This window comes from Odocoileus virginianus, chromosome 16, assembly GCF_023699985.2.
Source record: "Odocoileus virginianus isolate 20LAN1187 ecotype Illinois chromosome 16, Ovbor_1.2, whole genome shotgun sequence".
NCBI lineage: Eukaryota > Metazoa > Chordata > Mammalia > Artiodactyla > Cervidae > Odocoileus > Odocoileus virginianus.
Genome location: NC_069689.1, coordinates 31439318 through 31458438, shown reverse-complemented (window position 1 = coordinate 31458438; position 19121 = coordinate 31439318). Strand labels below are relative to the sequence as shown.

The window sequence follows — 19121 nt, the reverse complement described above, 5'->3', positions numbered from 1 at the left end:
CTATTAGCATCTGATAATCTATATAGAGAGGGAAACAACAGGAGAAAATATTTCCTGTAATACTTTTAACTTTGAAATCCCGTCTTTGCTTCCTTTTCTGCTCCTCTTAAATCACACATAAGCACTTCATGTGATGGGTGATTTTGCAAGTCTCTCTTTGCATTTGTAGGTTTTCCAATTGTCCTAAACATTCCCTGCTAAATGCTGAGGCGCCCACATTCCTTTTCTGCTCATCTGTCTCTCTATACAGTTATTTCATAATAGGTAAAAGGAATATTTTTGTAGAATTACAATGCCTGAGAACATGATAGTCCGTCAGTAAACTCTAAGTAAAGTAAGTGATTTGTTTTGCTGTTTGGAGTTTATTTTATGGTTAAAAAAAAATCCCTTTTCAACCTATTTCTAACTGTTTTTGTTAACTAATTGTAAAATAGAAAACTACCTAATAATTATAACTAGATATATCTGCCATAGTGATGATTTGGTTCATGTCAAAGTAGGTGATGTAGATTATATAGATATATGTAGATTCTTCAAGATCTTGAGAATGTGTCTCAATACTGCTTTTTGTTTCTTGAGAAAAGAGACTGGAAGGAAGGAAATAAGGAGAGGGAGGAAGAGAGAGAGAGAAAGCTAAGAAAGAATAAAAATATTATTTTTAGCCTTCTTCTCCCCCTCTTATTCCATACCCTGACCTCCTCATCCCCTCTCCACCAACCCTGAGACCCCCCTCAATGCTTGGGTCTCTGAATACAAACCTGTGGCAAGCTGGCATTTTACAAATATTTAAATGGAATGTGTAAAGTAAGGCATGGTATATGCCCACTTGCAAAGTGGGCCCATTAAATGAAACAAATGCCACCAAGTCTGTTTCCAGCTGAGGTTATAATGTGCGGGACAGTCATGAGCGCCAGATTCCCTTTGTATCCACTGCCGTAAACCACACAGTTTTTAGTGCCATATGAATTTGTAGAGCTGATTGTTTTATTATATTTGAGTGTAAATTTTTCATCCCTTTCTGTTCCGCCACCCTTCTCAGAGAATACAGGTTTTGTGCTGATACGATGTTTCCTAGCTCTGGGCATGGCCTGGCCCGACTACTGACTGTAATTTACTTTTTGGTGTCTGTCGCCTTGAGCTTGCCTTCTGACTAGCTTGTTGAATGATGTGCTAATCCATTATATTTTTCAGACAAGTGTATCGACCAGTATAAACAGACTGGAGGGCACAAACCTAAATGAAAGCTATACTTCCCTGAATCATTTAAAAAGCTCCAGCTTGGTGGCAGTGCACAGTAACTTGGCTTTGTACATTGAGTAAAAGAGAGAGAGAGATCTCAATAAATAAAACAAAAAATTGAAATATCCCTGCCCGTGGGGACTTAGTCCAGGTTTCAGATGTCCCTGTATTTTTGTTAACACAGTGATCAGAAAAGGCTACTTTAGAATGCCCTCTTCTAATGCAAATCTAGAATAAAGCCCAGCATTTAGCATCTCCTGTCCCTGGTGAGACTTTCTCACCTGCTGTTCGATCCTGGGTGTCTTTCACTTGAAGCCACCCACATACCTAGTTGTAACACGTTTATACACATGAAGAGCAGAAAGCGGGCACTCAGAGGAATTTCAGCAGAAAAGTTAAGCCTTAGGTCAGCCCCGTTTTGAATCTTTCCCAGTGTCAGAAATGTGGCAATGGATGGCCGCATGGGTTGGGCAAAATACATTTCATGTTAATCTTCCTTTTAAAAGACTGTCAAGCAAACCAAGCCCTTCGATTTGCATGACCAAAGGCAGGAGGTAAAGACTGACCTGTCACAGTGTGAGTAAAGATACAGTAGCTGCTGAAACTTTTGGTCTGTACCCTCAAATTTAGCCTGACACCCAGTCACATTGTAGAAACGGTGTTCTTCTCCTCAAACTACAGCACAGCCAAAGGGAAGCAATTCCCTGATGACACACATGGGCTCAGTCTGTCTCCTCACCTCTTTGATACCTATTACTTTCACAAGTAGTTCTACTAGGGAATTACTCAGATCTCTTCACATGGCCAAGGTAAAAACATACAAGTCCATTTTCCCCAAATCTCTTGCTCAGCTTCTTGAGCTTGCAGGGCAGAATGCATGTTTCTCACATCTGCTTTATCCTCCCAGTCGGCAGAGAGATGGAGCAGTTTCAGAGTACCTCCCCACACCTCTCACCAGATGGTCACGGTTGTCTTGGAAGGCAGTGTAAGTGGTTTACACCCACTTGACAGATGCAGACACTAAAATTACACATCGTGAATAACCCAGGTCACAGAGCCAGTGAGTGGTAAATCAGGACTCTCCTTCTTGACTCCTTTTCTCCCATCCACTTCCTTCCTTGGGGTCCACAGCCTGTGCTGAGACCTCCGTCCTCCTGCTAGAGAGGGGAAGGGAGAAATGGTGACATACCCCCTCTGTCCTGACTGCCATAGCCAACGCTGTCTTTCTACCAACAACACGGTCCCCAAACAGCTTCACTCCTTTTGGGGGATAAAATGTTCGTTGCTCAGTCATGTCTGACTCTTTGCGACCCCATGGACTGTACCCCACCAGGCTCCTCTATCTATGAGATTTTCCAGGCAAGAATGCTGGGCTGGGTTGCTATTCCCTTCTCCAGGGGAACTTCCCAACCCAGGGATCAAACCTGGCTCTCCCGCATTGCAGGCAGATTCTTGTTGAACAAGAATGCTTGTGGAGACCCTGAGCCAGAGTCCTTATGACAGCTTAAAATGCCAGGAATGCATATGGGTGGACCTGGGTAAAGAGAATTGGGAAATGAATCCTTCCCCTGGTTCCAATGACAAGTGGAACAGCCCCTTGTGTCCACATGCAACCTTCGACCTCGAGTGCAGTGTTTCTCAGCATTGTGCCAGTTTTAAACATACCACATGGAGTCCAACAAAGGCATGACAAACATGCCAACAAAGGTCCGTCTAGTCAAGGCTATGGTTTTTCCAGTAGTTATGTATGGATGTGAGAGTTGGACTATAAAGAAAGCTGAGCACCGAAGAATTGATGCTTTTGAACTGTGGTGTTGGAGAAGGCTCTTGAGGATCCCTTGGACTGCAAGGAGATCAAACCAGTCCATCCTAAAGGAAATCAGCCCTGAATATTCATTGGAAGGACTGATGCTGAAGCTGAAATTCCAATACTTTGACCACCTGATGCGAAGAACTGACTCCTTGGAAAAGACCCTGATACTGGGAAGGACTGAAGACAGGAGGAGGAGACGACAGGATGAGGTGGTTAGATGGCATCACCGACTCAATGGACATGAGTTTGAATGAACTCCAGGAGTTGATGATGGACAGGGAGTCTTGGCATGCTGCAGTCCATGGGGTCGCAAAGAGTCAGACACAACTGAGCAATTGAACTGAACTGAACTGATGGAGTCTGCAATTCTCCTGGGGCTTAGACAGGCTGTCAGGTCAGCCTTTTCCTTCTAGTTCTTTCTAGAGGAAACTACTGCCCAAGATCTCTTTGATATTTTGAGAGTTCTGAATTCACATTTCCTTTGTCTCCATCTTGCTTCAGAAGTCAGATGGACACCCACACCCATCCTCTGCTCACTCAGGAATGTGGCCATGGGGGCCAGTGATCTACCCTACATTTTTAAATAGAGCTATCAAAAACCTGGCAGGTCATGGGCACCAAATTAGGATTCGTTGTCTGCCTGAGTGAATGTATATCTTCCAGCTTCCATAGAGTATTTTGCTCCCATGAATAATCCTGAAATCAAGGGTTTTTGAATGGATCAGTCAGTTCTGAAATTTGTTTCAGTCTTCCACTTTACTGCACCAAGAGGAAGCATGACTAGGATCAGGAGTGGTTTAGGGAGACTAACCCTAATCCAGACTGGATGCTGGTTACTCAACATCTTCTGAGACCAGAGAGCAAAACAGAGTTGCTCTTCATGCAAAACAGCACATTATAATAATGAATAGTGTTCATACATTATCAGTGTCTACATAGCAAGAAGTGGGAATGGACTTAGAGAGACTAGAACATGTGTCAGACTCAACGTCAGTAGTATTAGGAACAATAAGCATGATACAGCTCTTTGAGCAAATAGTAGGTGCCAGAAACTACCCTAAACCCTTCACACACGATTCCTTAATTAACACAGCAACCCTATGAGGTAGAATCTACCAACACCATTTTTCAGATGCCATTGTCTCGCTTTTGTCCAGAGTATCTAGTATGTGTATGCATACTCAGTTGCTTCAGTCATGTCTGACTCTTGTGACCCTGTGGACTGTAGCCCACCAGTCTCCTCTGTCCATGGGATTCTCCAGGCAAGAATACTGGAGTGGGTTGCCATTTCCTTCTCCAGGGTATCTTCCCAACTCAGGGATTGAACCTGCATCTCCTGCATTGCAGGGAGATTCTTTACCACTGAGTCACCAGGGAAGTCCAGAGTATCCAATACCAGCTAGGAAAAGAGCTCTATCCTCTTTGATGGAAAAATGAAGGTGCTTGGACAAGTTTTAAGGGGAAAATGAATTCCAGGGTGTGTCTCAGATGCTAAGTCTTCTTATTCACATCTCTCAGTAATTCAGACCCTATAACAAAATGAATAAACAAATACAGAAATAATTATCTTTTGGGTTTAAATAATAAACCTTTTCAATCAGAGAAACATCTTGTTTTATTGGATGATTTGGGCTAGGCAATTGAATATCTACAAGATCTCAGTATGTGACTTGACAGATTTCATCTCTCAGTTCCTCTGTATTTTCACCTGTAAAACAAGAATAATTATCCAGGCTCTCCATATATTATAATGAAAGATGATAAAGATTGATGAAATATGGATGCATAGAATGAAAGGTTCAGAATAAATGTACTCCTGAGTTCATAGATATGCTATTACTAATAATGGAATTGTCCTACTCAGAAATAATTTCCCTATTCAGTTATGCATTTAATTAGAAGTCATCTTTTTTCTCCCCTCATTCAACCAAATATGTAGTAGACATCTACTCAGTAGTACTGTGAGGAATAAAAAAAAAAAATGAAGTTAGCCTCAGTTTGCGTTCATGCATACTGTCACTTCAGTCGTGTCCAACTCTTTGTGACCCTCTGGACTGTAGCCCACCAGGCTCCTCTGCCCATGGGATTCTCCAGGCAAGAATACTGGAGTGGGTTGCCCTGCCCTCCTCCAGGGGATCTTCCGGAACCAGGGATCAAACCCACGTCTCTTACGTTTCCTGCATTGGCAGTCGGGTTCTTTACCACTAGTGCCACCTGGGAAGCCCAGCCTCAGTTTAGAAGCATCAAAAATAAACAATGTAATGAAATGTTTTCTTTGACAATTTTGAAAGCTGCCCGAGTTGGACGTACAGCTCTTGTCTGCGTGAAGCCAAACATTGAGAGAAAAAATGGAAAAGTTCACGCAGTAATACAGATGTTTCAAAACATCTGGATGCTTGCTATCCTGTAGATTTACCATGTGGATCTCCTACAAGGTTCTTCCATTTTCTTTCAGGCTTTCATAATTAATTTGAAGTCTTATTTTCGTGCTTTGAAGACCAACCATTTTACTGAAATCCCTTTATCAGCCATAAAATATTAAACCTTTTCTATTTGGTAGTCTTAAAGCTATAGTCACAATGTTTATCAATGCACTTGCTATAATTGGCAATAATTTTTATATATTTATTATTTTTATTTCTTGGGCTGTGCCCCATGGCATGTGAGATCTTAGTTTCCTGCTAAGTGAAAGTCACTCAGGCATGTCCAACTCTTTGCAACCCCATGGACTATACAGTCCATGTTATTCTCCAGGCCAGAATACTGGAGTGGGTAGCCTTTCCCTTCTCCGGGGGGTCTTCCCAACCCAAGGATCGAACCTAGGTCTCCCACATTGCAGGAAGATTCTTCACCAGCTGAGCCACAAGGGAAGCCCTAAGTTCCCTGACCAGGGATCAAACCCATGTCCCCTGCACTGGAAGTCCAGAGTCTTAACCACTGGACCCCCAGGGAAGTCCCATGTATATGTAAAATGTTCTAGGATCTGGGAGGTTCTAGGATTTGGCCACTGGACAAACCAGGTAAATGCTGAAGGGGCTTATACACAAGGCAGTCAGGGACCAGAGAAGCCAGCTTTTTGGACATAGATTTCAGAACAGCGAACTTCTTTGTTCAGAAGGAAGAAACTGCCAAAGCTATGATGTAAAAGCTGGTATCTCAGATATATTTGATATAAAAAAAAAAATCATTGCTTGCTGTGTACCTAATCCCATACTTAATAATTTCCTTTAAGATGACTCCAAGGCAAAAAGGGGAAAGGGAAATAATTATTGGGAAACCAAGTGAGGCCAGATGGCAGATGGACTTGAAAGGCCTAAACATGACCTGTGGGCTCTAAATGCTGGCTGGAGAGCCTTTTGCGCCTCATCCACCCCAGCCTGCAGGCGTCCAGCCGTGGCGGTTACCCTCCGTGGCCCTGGGGCAGTACAGACCAGGTGTGGCTGCCTGCCGCCTCATTTCTTTACAACTGAGGACATCATCTTATGCCTATAAAACAAAATGGCTCTGCTGACTCTGTTTTCTTACTTAGTTAAGCTCCATCTCTGGCCTAAAACTACTGTGCTTTGTTTCATTTTGTCGGTTTTGTTTTTATTTTCTTCCAAAATGGCTCATTTTGTTTTAATTACTTTCCATCAATTCTTGGAAGAGGTAGTTTTGAAGAAGAGGTCCACTCCCTCCCCTGCCAAACATGTTAATCCATTGATGCTTCTAAACCCAAGTATTCATCCGCACATCAAAATATGTGAACCTTAGCAAGATAAAAGCTGTCCAAACCTGATTTTGTTTCTACACAGATGGCTATAAACATGACACTGGGATATTAGTCTTGGCTTTTCTTGACAGACCTGAAAATTGGCCATGCAGAACTGTTTAAAATTGGTAGGAAAAACTTACCCTGAAGTTTATTGTTGATGAACACAAGAGAAAGCATGTAATTAATGGAAATGCATGTCAGAATAAAGGAAAATGTGTTATCCCCTGTGCTTCTGAGTCCTAACAAAGGTGTTGAATACAGCTGATATTTCAGAGGTGAAAAGGAACTATGCTATTTTATTTATTTATTTTTTTATGCTCATTTTAGTGAAGTAAAAATGTGTGTTATAGTGTACGCATGCAGTAATTAATTTATACCCTGACAAGTCTAATTAGAAATACACTTTTTAATTGTAAAAGTGTCATACAACAAAAATTCAACAGGAAAGAGTGACAGGAAGAAGAGAAAATGCATACATTGAAAAGAATATATTGTAAACATTTTGATTGTATCTTTTCAGATGCTTCTCTATGGATTTATATTTACATGTGTTTCTTTTATATATGTTACTGCTTTGTAACATTTTGAAAATTTAAAATCCTATGGGCTTTTTTTTTTAGTATAGATAAATATAATTGCCAAGTGTGGTTAATGACTACCTCGTGTTTCTTTGTATGATGTGACATAATTTACTTAGCCAGGCTCCTATTATTTAGCATTTAAGTCACTTCCAATTTTGTACTATTGCAGATTTCATTTATGTTTTTATATGATTTATTTATTTAGTTTTGGTTGCTCGTTATTGCATGAGAATTTTCCCTAGTTGCAGCAAACAACTTTGTGGTGGTCTTAGGGCTTCTCATTGCAGTAGCTTCTCTTGTCCCAGAGCACAGGTCCCAGGGCATGCAGGCTTCAGTAGTTGCAGCTCCTGGTCTCTAGAGTGCAGGCTCATAGTTGTAGCCCATGGGTTTAGTTGCTCTGTGGCATGTGGAATCTTCCCAAGCCGGGGATAAAACCTGTGTCTCCTTCATTGGCAGGCAGACTCTTATCCACTCTACCACCAGGGAAATCCAGATTTTATTTATTTTGTTAAATATTTTTGCAGCAAAATTTTTATTTATGTGCCCTTTGTTATATTCTCCAGAGGAATCTTCAGAAATTGAGTCCAAAGGGCAATGTATCTTTTTGTTGGGTTTTTTCTTTTCCATTATGGTTTATCACAGGATATTGAATATAGTTCCCTGTGCTATATAGCAGGACCTTGTTGTTTATCCATTCTATATGTAATAGCTTGCATCTGCTAACCCCAAACTCCCACTTCATCCTTCCCCCTCATCCTCTCCCCCATGGCAACTACAAGGCTATTCTCCATGCAAAGAGCAGCACATCTTAAGGGATTTTCATATATATGGCCCAACTGTACTCAAGAAAGATGGCACTAATTGACTTTCTGACAGTGTGATACTAGATTGGCCTTTTCCTTATACCCTTCCCAGTGCTGACTTTTATTCTTTAAAAAAAAATTATCTATAAATTGAGAAATTGCATAATCTTGTTTTACAAGAAGTTTTCATAAGGTCTGCTCTAAATTTGAATTAGGATGATCCCCAGAATGCCCAGTAGCTTCTACTGAAGAATGATTTGCAGAGAGGCGATGCTGATTGCATGTTCCTATGGCATTTGCACAGGCCTCTGCTGTGTTCCTGAAGTCCATACAGCAGAAATACTGTTATCTCATGTTTATTTTCCCGTGTTTATGATGCCCTCTGTCTGCGCTACTAGTTTATTTTTATATTCATCCTGGAAAGGACAGAGCAATACATACACTATTCAAAGACTTGTCTTACCCTAACCCTTGCTTTCTGAAATCAGTTTGTTCTTTTTATATGTTTGCCTGGTTCTGTATAGTATCTTTCACATTTTCAATATTCTGTTCAGAAAAGAATGCAAAATTCCCAGCAGATGTTAAGATAATGTTTCACCTGACAGAAAAAAGAAATGGGCTTTATTTTTAATTAAATGTAGATAGATACAGTTCCTGTAACTAGTAACTGTCTTTAATCAACACTTCAAAAATAGTTATGTAGAAAAGCACATAGAGAGCATAAAACATTTGAAGTAATAAAGGCATTTCAATAAACTAGTTGATTTTAGTTCAAAATTAATAGCTTGTCTTCATTTCACAGCTTCCCTTGGTAATAGATAGTTAAGGAAGTTTTTTTGCCCCTTTTTTTTAGTTCTGGGGGATATCACGTGTCCTGCGTTGTCAGCATTGTTAGCAAATGGACCAAAGAATCCCAGATGAGCACTTAGCAATGCAGAAAACCCTGGTCTTCTGATCCCTTACTTTTTTGAGTTGATGGCATGAAAGTAAACTGTGGTTCTCTAGTTCCAAACTACTATTGAGGGTTGGAGGTTTCTCGATTCCCACATTATGTAATTATAGGAGATCATTTTCAGTTTTGTTTAAGGGCAGAGAAATGATGGGTTAGGAGCCTTACCTTGTGTACCTGTGGGAGATCAAGCAGTCACCCAAGTAGACCTGCCCTGCACAGGTTCCAAGTCAGTGTATAGTCACTTTACCATGTGCAGTCAGCTCTCTGCATGTCCCACATCCACAGGTTCAACCAACAGTGGATCAAACATATCTGGAAAAAAAATGTTCAGAAAGTTCCGAATTGCACAATTCGAATTTGCCATGTGCAGGCAACTATTTACATAGCATTTACATTGTATTTGCAACTATTAACATAGCATTTACATTGTATTAGGTACTATAAGTAAACTAGAGATGATTTAAAGTAGACAGAAGGATATACATAGGTTATATGCAAATGATGCACCATTTTATATAAGGGACATGAGCATCCATGAGTTTTGGTATCTGTGGGGGTTCTGAACAACTGTGTCTGGTTTGGGGTATCAGACAGTTGCAGGCTGAGCATGAGAAGACTAAGAAATCATATGCCATGCCTCAAAATGGGAAAAGAAATATGGGTGACTATAAAACTGTCCCTTGGTATATGTAAGTATTCCTGCTTAGTGGTCTTTTAATAAAGATATGAAATATATTTCAGCAAACAATTTATAAAATAATCCCCTGAGAGTTGACCTATGAAGGGAAAAGATGAGCTAATGGCATATCAATTATTAATACTTCATCTAGTGAATGTTTAGGTAGAGTGCAGAGCTGCAACTCTACGGTGGAAAAAATACTCTTTTTCATTCTTCTCGGTCTGTGTAAGGTTTGTTGGGAAGGAGAACAACACTGATTTGGAGATGAAAAATATTTTACAGAACTACACATGTGTGGCGATTAAGGAAAGGGACGGACGTCACAGCTTTCTGAAGACCTAGCTCGTAGCAATTTAAGAAGAGCAGTAAGAGTTACATCTGTACTACCGACACATAGGAAGGAGTGGCCATTATTTAGGCACTTCTTGGTGTGGGATTCCCTGGATAGCTCAGTTGGTAAAGAATCCGCCAGCAATCCAGGAGACCCCAGTTTAATTCTTGGGTCGGGAAGATCCCCTGGAGAAGGGATAGGCTTCCCACTCCAGTATTCTGGCCTGGGGAATCCTGGGTCGTAAAGAGTTGGACACGACTGAGCCACTTTCACTTTTTATGGACTTCCCTGGTGGCTCAGACGGGAAAGCGCCTGCCTACAATGCAGGAGACCCGGGTTCAATCCCTGGGTTGGGAAGATCTCCTGGAGAAGGAAATGGTAACCCACTCCAGTATGCTTGCCTGGAAAATCCCATGGACGGTGGAGCCTGGTAGGCTACAGTCCATGGGTCTCAAAGACCTGGACACGACTGAGCGACTTCACTTTTGAGTTCACTTGGTGTGTAGCCAGGAACCTTCCACCTTTGCTTATCCACAATCTAGCACTTCAGCACATAAATGATTGTACTGTTATTTTTTTGTATTGTTTTCATCTGCAGCATCTGGAGTTTTAAAATAGTGTTAAAGATCCTAGTAAAAATAAATAATGGCTTGAAAGGTCAGTTATCGTAGAATCAGCAGATAAAATTCTAGATGTGAGATTGTAGCTGAGGTTGAGAAAATAAAGAAATGTCTTTAGAAAATCTCAAAAAAGAAAACAGAGTAGTAGATTCATATTGAATAAATTACTTTATACTTATTCTAGACAGCTGTGACAGAGTTGAGAACAGTTATAAAAACATGAAAAGTTAATCTTCTTCATAATCCATAGATTCTTAACTTTGGGTCCATGAACCAACATGAATTTTGTAGATGGAATTTAGAGTCAAGGAATTTGAATAGGGGAAAGAATCACAACTTTGTTACTAATCTCTGATTGAAATTTAGCATTTCTTTCTATTATAAATGTAGACTATACTGCTACTGCTGCTGCTAAGTCACTTCAGTCGTGCCCGACTCTGTGCAACCCCGTCCCTGGGATTCTCCAGGCAAGAACAGTGGAGTGGGCTGCCATTTCCTTCTCCAATACAGAAAAGTGAAAAGTGAAAGTGAAGTCGCTCAGTCATGTCTGACTCTTCGCGACCCCATGGACTGCAGCCTACCAGGCTCCTCCGTCCATGGGATTTTCCAGGCAAGAGTACTGGAGTGGGGTGCCATTGCCTTCTCCGAAATGTAGACTATAAACCACAGTAATAATAGTAGTACTTTGTCACCAGTAGAATTTGTACATAGTCATGTCATAGTATTGTTCTTGTAAATATCTTGGGATATCACTTCAAATTTTCATAGTTATCACACTAGCACTAGATGTTATTTTTTAACATATTAATGAAGAAATTCTTGTCCTCATTGTACCCAGAGCTTCATGAAATATATGCAGATTGAGGGGTGGTTTGAATGAGAAACTATCAGGAAACAATTTGATAGCACTTTTTGAGTACCTCCTATATAATCAAAATCGTCTTAAAGTCCAGCCTTGACCTTTAGGAATTTACAGTCTCTTTAGAAAAAGCAGGCAACCACTGAAGACATTTATAATTACCCATAAACATGCACAAATAAATAGGATGCTAGCTGAGGATGTAGTTAAAGACTTTGGGTAGTCTTGGGTTGATAATAAGTGAGTAGGGAAATTTGAAATGGGGAGGGGGAAGGGCAGTGTAAAAATACTCCAGATACAAGGAATAAAGTGCAGGAACACTGAACTAGAGAAGTAGAAAAGGAGGTTCATGTTTCATAGTTTGAAGATACAAGCTTTGGAAAAAGAGGCAGGCAGACTCTGAAGGGGAGAAGTATTGAACTCCAGACAAAAAAATAGTATTTTTGTTTGGTCAGTTGGTTTTTGGTTTCGTTTTTCATTGTTTGCTTGTTTGTTTGTTTATTTTAGGTAATATGCTGTCAGCATATTGATAAAGCAACTGGATATTGGATGAAAGGCAAGAAAAAAGTATAAGAAAAATCAGAATAGAGCTTCTAGTCTAGAAATACATATGAGGTGGTGAGGGAGTCCATGGTAAAGTAAGGTAGGCATTGTTAAAAGAAATGGGTTAATCCAACAAGCATGAAAGTAAAGCAAAGTTTGGCAGTACTGAGTGGCTGTTGAAGGGTGAAAAAGGAACATGTTGTTGGAATTTCAGAAACCTAGAAAGATGATGCTGTGGACTAGCAGGTGGGAGTTTGGGTCCCCTACCCTGCCCCTACTGTGGACTTCTCCCTCCAGAAAGTAGTCATATCACTTTCCTGTGCTTCATTTTCCATCTGCCAAGGGGAGTGAATATGCAAAGCAGAGTTTGATCCTTTGCATTGAAATAACCTTAACCATCTTTTGTAAATTTTGTGATTCCTTAGGAGGCTAAAAACAAAAACCTACCTTGTTAATGAAAAATAAAACAAACCAAATCAGAGATACAGTGCTTTTATAGGAATCTTAAGCTGTGTAATTAATGCTAACCCATAATCAGAACTAAATGTCATTGTTCTGAAGGGTTTACCTATTCATAATTTCTTTACCTTATCCACTGAGAATCATGCTGCTGCTTAATGCATTTTAGGTATAGCATGAAAATCTCAAAACGTGGACTTTGATACTCAAGCAAAATTTTCCATGACCTACTTTAGAATATTACGTTCAGTGGCTTAAAATTATGATGGTCTCTCCATAGTCTCTGGATTTCTATTTTTTATCATACCTTTTTTTCATTTTCTGATTGTATTTTCAGCTTCAAACAAACAGTGAAGGGTAACATTCTGATATTGTGACTATCAGAAATATTAAATGGTAATAAATTTTTTGACATTAGGGTGGACTGTTATAAGGCATCTAGAGGTGGACCTAAGAGTTGTTTGTTAAAGGGTGAATAAATAAAGCAACTTAGAAGCAAGGCCTCAGGTACTTTCTCTTCCTTAGGGATGGGAAAATGAGGCATCTTGCCTTATTCTTTTAAAATACACTTTATTTTAAGAAAATAAAATAACAGCAGTTTTCACTTTGAAAGCAATGTGATTCATTTTACCAACTGTTGAATATATAATAGTTCTTCACTTTCCAAAAGGATTTACTGAAGTCCCCCTCCCCATCTATAGAATGAATTCTGTACTACTTTTAAAAGATGAATTAATTTTCCCAGTTTATTTACAAGATAAATTGTATGACAGACACTTTTTCACTAAATAAATATGTGCATAACAGGTAATCAAGAGAAAAAAACTGGAATATAGTCAATATAAAAGATACTGTTAAATAAATGACAACAAAAGTGATGTTTTTAAGCAATTGTAATTATATGTAATAATATAGTGTATAATTACTTCCTACTCTTTTGTTTTATTTGCTTAATGACACTCATTAAATGTTTGATGGTACTGAAGTCTGTAGGAAGGAGAGATAATAAATTTTTCTTTCAAACTTGGAAACAAAGCTCTATTTTCATTTGTAAAAGTGAGGGTAGAAACAGAAGAGCTCTTGCTGTTAAATGAAAGAATCCTACTCTTAAGTATAAAATGAAAGTGTTTTTCTAAAAAATTACATGTAAATTTAATTTTAATAAATTATGTTGTCTTTTAAATACATTTGGAGACTTATCTTTAGTGGACCCTCAGTGAATCCTTTTGGAAACCTAAGAATAACTTTGTAGTGCCAACATATTTGCTGATGTACATCTTTTTAGTTAAGAGGTTGAAATATTTTACATAAGCAATACTTGCCAGTAAATAAAACAAACAAGTTAGGAAACAGTGTGTGTGTGCTAAGTCAATTCAGTCATGTCTGATTCTTTGTGAACCCATGGACCCAATAGCCCTCCAGGCTTCTTTGTCCATGGGATGCTCCAGGCAAGAATACTGGATGGGTTGCCATGCCCTCCTCCAGGGTATCTTCTCCACTCAGGGATAGAACCCAGGTCTCCCACATTGTAGGCAGATTTTTTACCATTTGAGACACCGGGGAAGCCCAAGAAGTATACATATGTTTGATATTTGGCTTCAGTATGTTATTGGCCTTATTGGTAAGAAGAGACCATGGTTACTACAGCATGGGTTTATAAACCAATAGTCAAATGGATATTTCTTTTTCAAGAGGGAAACTATAGAAGCTCCATAATAAACATTCTGGAAAATTTAGATTGAGTGGAGCATCCAGATGCACTGAAGGGCTAGAGGAAGGTGAAGAGTCAACCTCTAAGTAAGGAACTTTTGTTTGTAGCAAAGTGCCTAGGTCCATTCTTTCCTACCCTCTTAGTTTCATCCTTCTTTTATCTTATTTCTTCCATCTGTGTTTCCCCTAGATATATTCATTCACATGGTTTCAATTTGAAAACCATTTTTCATGCCCTGTATTGTCCTCCTAAATAATTTTAGTCTGTTGGCAGTGGATCAAGAGTACTATGCATCCATATTTAGTTTTGGCCACAGATTTAATTCCCATATAATATAGAAGGATTTTAGGTCAATGATTGTGCAGCATAAATTCTTTTAATATCGTTCTTTACCCAGGGCAAGGAAGCTAAGTGTTATGAACCCTGTAAAAATTCCTTAATGTTGAATTTAATATTACAGTTTCAAGAACCAAATGTCTAAGTTCAAGGTATGGTTTTCAAGTTTCAACTCAGTGACCTTGGGAGGTTTGTACATTGCTTCATCTGTAAAATGGGTATTTTGGTAGAATCTACTTCATAGACCTACTGTTCTCATTATCTGAGATAATTTGTATAGCACGCTTAACACAGTGCCTGACGCATCTTTTTCATCTTTTTTTTTCTCTCTCATTATTAGCCCATCAAAGCAACTCCTCAAGCCATGGGGAACAAATCACTAAGATTATTCTCCTTACAATTCCAATTTCAGTGTGAAAGATTTGGCGAAAGATAATTTAAAGACTTTTATTTGAATCAGGTCTTCATACTCCCAGCCCATTAACGAGTTCCCCCAAGTAAGTTCTCCCCCACAGTGTAAGTTCTACAGCGTCAGCTGCTTCAGCTGCCCTGGTTTCTTGAAGGCACACCGGCTCCAGAATCTCAAATGAATCCAGTGTGTAGAACAACTTGGCATCTTGGGTACAAATGTCTATAAATCCAGTTTATCACACCACAGAATTTCTCCACTACCGGAGAAATTGTGTCACTCTGCTTACAAATTGTCTTAGTAGAGAGTGTCCCCTGAAATTAAGGTTTTCCCCCATCATGTAATTATTAGTGCTTTAAAAATAAAGCCAGATTTTCTTTATGGTTTGGGGAGTAGGAAAATATAAGGTGCATTTTTCTAAATATGAAACCACTGTCAATCAGGTCTGTAAAGCAGATGCACTTTGCAAATTAGAGGTGGAATCCAAGCTTCCTATGGCTCTGAGACGGCTGCTCCTCTGGCCACTGCTGGCAGTAGCCTGTGACAGCTGAGAGCCCGTGTGAGGCGAGTACATTGTCTCCAAGGCCAGCGTTCCCTCCGTAGTCCTCCCAGAGTCAGGGCAGATCCAAATATCCTTCGGCAGTCAGATTCCACGTCGGCACCGCCTCCTAGCAAAGAACTTGCAGAAACTGAACTATGGTTGCTTGATCTTTCAAGGCTCCCACAGACCTGAGTCGCTGGACATAAGGACTTAGTTGAATTTCTCAACCTGTCAGATGGTTCATCTTGGGAACTCTTACTTCTCGCGTCCCTTCCTGTTGCTGAATTCCTTCTGCTAATAAGAGCTTATAGGTTTTCTGAAAGCTGTGAGAGATTCTTTTCCTAATTCAGTATTATAAATTGTTTGGATTTTGAAGCTCACAATCTGAGTCAGGGTAGCTGAGGAACACTGCCTTATTTCTCGTGTTCGGATAGACTGGCTGTCTTATTCGTAAGACCTGCCGTTAGGAGATCTTTCAGGAGAGGGTGGGACTAATCGACAGAGTAGCATTGACATATATAGGCTACTGTTTATAAAATAGATACCTTCTGGGAAGCTGCTGTGTGTCACAGGGAGCTCAGGTCAGTGATCTATGGTGACCTAGAGGGGATGGTAGGGGATATGGGATTGAGGCTCACGAGGAAGAGGAGATAGGTATATTTATAGCTGGTTCGTGTTGTTGCACAGCAGAAAACAACACAACACTGTAAAGCGATTATCCTCCAATTAAAAATTTTAAAATTAAAAAATACCTTCCTTCTCAAACCTCTTGCCTATAGTAAATAAATAAATAATTTTTCTTTTATTTGAATTATCCCCAAAGCATATACCTAAAAACAAATATATATGTTGGAATGTCTCTCAGTTTCCTTTTGAGCTTCAATGTCAGTTGTATTTAAAGGAAATTTTCTGGGTTTTTTGTTTTTTTTTTTTCTCCTCCAATTCAGGTTATCTGTTTTACTTGATATGGAAGCAATTTGATGACTTTTCTGGTTGGGGAATAGTGTCCATCTTCTATTATATAGCATCACTTGGAAGGGGACTGTCTCCCTGACCGTGAAAGATGGGAATAATAAGTCTATCTGTAGCTGAACAGCGCTTATGAAGATGAAGGACAATCAATGAGAAGCTTGTATAGACAGAAAATGGTAAAAAGCACCTTCTTCAGACAGCAACCTTCAAATATTTCAACCTAACTGCTGATTTCCATGCCAGTCAAGCAGGATGAGGTTCTTTGGTTACATCAGCATACACCCGGGAAACTTGCCTAAAATTACTCATGGTTCAATGAGTGGCCTTGATTATAATTTAAGTGGTCTTAGCTCAGGCCAGTGACCTTGAGTCAAAGCATTGCTTCATATGCATTTATAGTTCCTGACCTCACATCCAGTCTCTCCTACCACCAGCTACCATAAAGTTGTGGGGGTTTTTTAAGCATGAAAAGTGACATGAAGTCTGTCTTATATAAAAGGACATTGACTTTTTGACTATGACGTGATTATTTGGCCGTGGTGTGGATGTTAATTACTAAGAGGCAATGATTAGAAAGTCACAGTTTCCAAAGATGGAAATCATCCTATTTTGCCTTCAGGAGATTATCTTACTTACAGAAATTACTGCTTTAATTCTGTGAAGGAAGTTTGGTCCTGGGATGTTTTGTTAGGATGAAAAGGAACATATATCACTGAATCCGTAGAAGCAAGGAGCTCTTTCCATTTGTTGTTGTTCAGCCACCAAGTCGTATCTGACTCTTTGCAACCCCAGGGACTACAGCACGCCAGGCCTCCCTACCCCTCACCATCTCCTGGAGTTTACCCAAGTTCGTGTACATTGAATCGGTGATGCCATCCAACCATCTCATCCTCCTTCACTCTCTTCTCCTTATGCCTTCAATCTTTCCCAGTGTCAGGGTCTTTTTCCATGAGTCAGCTGTTCCAGTGAGCACTTTCCACTAGAGTACAAGAAATTCCTTGGGATATAGGCAGTTCTGGAAAGTATCAACAAGATGAGAAGGCCATAAATGCAGCCACAAGACCCAAGTGTGCTGGGATTCAGAACAGATCCCAATATGGCCAAGTTGTCCATGTCAGTTTTTGCCATATTTCTAAGAAAAAAAATGAACATTATTTTTATAACAACTTCAAAGACTCATAAGAAACTCATGAGAAGAAAATTCCCCTATAATATATTATTTACTATGTTAAAAAGGCAGAAAATAATCATCTCCAAATGAAGTTTTATAGAATCTTGGGCCACATGAAGTGTTCCAGTCCTAACATTTAGCAGTAGTGAAGACCTCCATCTACTGATCTGTAATCACCAAAGTCAGAGTTTTTCATTTTGTTTTGTCTTGAGTGGCCTTCAATATTTAGGCTTATGGGGCTTTTTGTTAGGTATCCTGGATGTTGTGTATATTTGACATGTGGGCCACCTGCTCTTGACCTTTCAATTGTCTAGGTGAAGAAGACAGTAGAATTGAAGGGTAGCTGGTTGAAGCTTTCAGCAAATGATATTAAAAGAGTGAAGCCCACACCCAAGTATTGTTGGCAGTCTAAGAGGGCCACTGATTTTGTGACCATTCAGAGACCAGTCATTTGGTCATAGTAACAAAACAGTAATGATTTTATTGTAATATGATTAACATGGAATCCCAGTTACACCAGACCTTAGGAGCCATGCTACACCAAGTCCCCATCTCTGAATGTGAACTGGATGGAGAAAAGGGCAAGGAAAATCACAACAGCATGCTCTTGCTACTTGTGGCCATCTCTCTGGCTTTCTCTGGATTCAGGTGGCTCAGGATAACTTTGCAAAGAGCACCCTCCATCCACTCATTGCTTTCACTTACTCCTTTATTCTTATCTGCAAAATATTTATTGATCACCTCCCATTGGCAGGGCACTGAACTAGCCCTGGAGACACAGCAATGGACACAGAAGGCAGGGCTCTGACTTCACTATCCAGAGGTCTTTGATGACACTGGCGTCTCTGTTAGGAAGGGAGAAATTGGGGCAGAAATCCCGCCAGGAGCAGATCTCTGCCCTCTGACTACCACTTGGAGAGAGAAGTGCACAACTGCCCTTCAGGCACAGCCTCAGCTTCCTGGGAGCAGCTCCGCTTCACCTCCCCCTTTATGTCAAGGGGAAGCTCATTTGTCTCAACCCTATCAGCTGTCCTTATTTATATGGATCTGTAAGGCCAGCTCCACCTGTTACTCCCTCACCATCAACCTGCCCTACTCTCCTCTGCTCTGCGCTTTTCGATGGTTTTTATAAAACAGCTGCTGATTTTCATCATGACTCCTTGACATGTAGGACTAGCCTGTAGGCACTTCATACAAACATTTATATGCCCTGGAGAAAGAAATGGCAACCCACTCCAGTAGTCTTGCCTGGGGAATCCCCCTGGACAGAGGGGTCTGGCAGGCTACAGTCCATGGGGGTCACAAAGAGTCGGACACAGCTTAGCAACTGAGCACACACGCATCCTCC

General features: G+C 40.1%; 1 protein-coding gene and 1 non-coding gene across 10 annotated transcripts in view; both read left to right on the top strand.

Moving 5' to 3' along the window:
- Nucleotides 1–19121, top strand: part of NPAS3 (neuronal PAS domain protein 3) — a 927606-nt gene that overhangs the window by 686885 nt on the left and 221600 nt on the right. The gene's annotated exons all lie outside the window — the stretch shown is intronic.
- On the top strand, nt 10438–10509 carry TRNAC-ACA (transfer RNA cysteine (anticodon ACA)). The gene has a single exon. It is a non-coding gene; the product is annotated as a tRNA-Cys (tRNA).